This window comes from Limulus polyphemus, unplaced genomic scaffold, assembly GCF_000517525.1.
Source record: "Limulus polyphemus unplaced genomic scaffold, Limulus_polyphemus-2.1.2 Scaffold3465, whole genome shotgun sequence".
Classification (NCBI taxonomy): domain Eukaryota; kingdom Metazoa; phylum Arthropoda; class Merostomata; order Xiphosura; family Limulidae; genus Limulus; species Limulus polyphemus.
The window spans coordinates 37253-40107 of NW_013669075.1; the positions used below are offsets into that span (position 1 = coordinate 37253).

At 32.6% G+C, this 2855-nt stretch overlaps 1 pseudogene; it reads left to right on the forward strand.

Moving 5' to 3' along the window:
* Positions 1-2855, forward strand: part of LOC106469394 — a 49357-nt pseudogene that overhangs the window by 35607 nt on the left and 10895 nt on the right.

Below are 2855 nucleotides of genomic sequence, written 5' to 3' on the forward strand. Positions count from 1 at the left end.
CTCATACCGAATATCTTCACGACACTAAGAAATCAGATAGAATAAAAAGTTATGACTAAGTGGAAATCCTGATAATCTAAGCACTTTTGGAAGGCAGATCCATCCTCCTTCCTTCATCAGTTTGCTCTTGAAGGAGGACGAAGGTCAACCCATTGAAATTGCCAACTCAAGTTTCGTGTTTCATTATATTGAATACTGTTAGTTGCTGAAATAATGTATTTATTAAATTAGGTCTGACACTAGTTTTATGTGCAGAACACGACAAAAAAGAGGTTTTTAAATTTTTGTCAGATGATAGTAAACAATTTTATTATTTGTTTTACAGTTTTGCCTTCCGCTACAACCCAGCTCTTCAACCCCGAGCTTTGATTGTATTTGGCTGTATTAGTAAAACGATAATTGACCAGGAAATTAAGCAGCTTTTAAGGATCCTGGTAAAGGCGTTGGAATCTTTCCAGGATGTGCAGCTGATTGATGCCATTATCATGTCCTTAACAAGACTTCAACCTCTATTACATCCGGTAACAAGAAAGTAACTTGTGTTGTGCATGAAAAGTTTAACGCTACTGTAGTGTGAATTACTGAATTAGTATACGTTTACTGGATGTGTACATTTTAGCTCAGTTTTCAAAGTTTACTGATTGATATGGAAAACGGGAATTAGATGTTCAACAGTTTATGTTAATCCTTTAAATCCGAGGAGCTGGTGTAATGCCATTTCTGACTGTTAATTAATAAAAATTAATAACTCATAAAAGCCATCACTATCTAAAATACAGACACTCCAAGCACGTGACATAATAACTGTGGGACGTTTTACAATACAATAAAACTAGTACATAACATAGCTATTTACTACACTGTTACACATGAACACTTCAAACACATGACATAATAACTGCGGGATGTTTTACAATACAATAAGACAAGTACATAACATAGCTATTTACTACACTGTTACACATGAACACTTCAAACACGTGACATAATAACTGTGAGACGTTTTACAATACAATAAAACTACTACATAACATAGCTATTTACTACGTTGTTACACATGAACATTGTAGCAGAAAACCATTTTTCTTAAATATACTAGGCCTAGTAATATTACATGCTAGGCCAGTTTGTTAAAATGAATAAAAGTGGATAGTGTGTATCTCACTCTTATTTTACAAAACATAACTTGCTTATGTTCCCATTTCGTTAATGTATTCAAAACATATCTCACAATATTTACCCTAACCTGAGAATTGAAATGTAATAGTTGCGTTTACAGAGGCCTTCAGATATAACATTTGTGAATTGTTGTAAAAAGAAATTAACCCATTAACTGCGAATGACGGAAATGTACGCCAGTCGCACGTATATAACCATAACTCTATGCGAATGACGAAAATTACCGTTTTATTGTGACTGATGGGAACTCAGTTTTATCTGTGAGTCAGAAAACGGCAACTGAGCTGCTCCTGCCGCAGTTAATGGGTTAACTGTCAAAACAGTAAAATAAACAAACTCATTAAGTTAATTTGTTACTTTTCTATGGCATAGAAATAATAGAAAAACATTACTAACTTATAAGGAAAAAAAAAAAGGTCAACGTCGAGATGCCTCAAAAATTTACAATATAGTGTAATTAAACAAGGAAGTAGGTAGATCCATGGCAGATAGATCGTGAGAAAGAAGATGATTGAAGGTTTCAGATGATATCTTTACAGTTTTGTTAGCTTCAGAAACTTGGAAATTGTAAAATAAAATGTGTGATAGTTGAGTTTTAGAGATTTTTCACATTTGCTGTTTTCAAAATATTTGAACTAAAAATAAGCCTCAAACAAGTGCAAGTTTTAGATAGTTGTATCTGTGCAGATGGGAAACTAATGATATTCCATCATCACAATAATAATCACAACAGGAGCCAAAAATCGAAAATTAGGGTTAGCAGCTTTGATTTTTTTTTTATTCATCCAGAAGAAATGTTAACGAAACTTGAATCAAAAGAAAATTTAAAATCTCGAATTTGTTAATTATAATTTTATTTTGGAGGTAAGTTGAGTAGATAGATCAAACAATTTTGCAAAAATGATGTCGTCATTTTGCCTATATAATAATCCAAGACGATCAGTTGAAGATAACTGTAAAACATGTAATTAAGTGTTTCAGTACTTTTTATTTGTCATTAAAAATATTTGGATTTTTTGTGAACTGGAAGTTTTCTGATGATAATTTGTTTGTGTAATAAGTAAACAAATTCCATGATAAAGACAACTTGTTTTATTTTTCGGATATTTAAATTGCATTGTCTTTATGATTACTGTTTGGCTGCTTCAGCATGATTGTGGATAATTTAAATTTTTGTTAATGTTATTATTCGTTACAGGAGTCTCCCATCCATCGAGCACTGTTCTGGGTTGCGATATCTGTCCTTCAGTTAGACGTGGTTACACTGTATGCCTCGGGACTGGCACTACTAGAACAAAATCTCCATACACTAGAATATCAAGGGATTTTTGAGAATCAGGTACCTCAAAAAAAACAACAACCAAGAAATGTTCTTGGAGAATTAATTAAGGTTTTAAACATTAATAGGTTTAACTATCTGAACACAGCTGATCTCCAGAAGTTATCTGTAAGAGGTTTTAACTATCTGATGACAGCTGATCTCTAGAAGTTATCTGTAATAGGTTTTAACTATCTGATCACAGCTGATCTCTAGAAGTTATCTGTAATAGGTTTTAACTATCTGATCACAGCTGATCTCTAGAAGTTATCTATAATAGGTTTAACTATCTGATCACAGCTGATCTCTAGAAGTTATCTATAATAGGTTTAACTATCTGATCACAGCTGATCTCTAG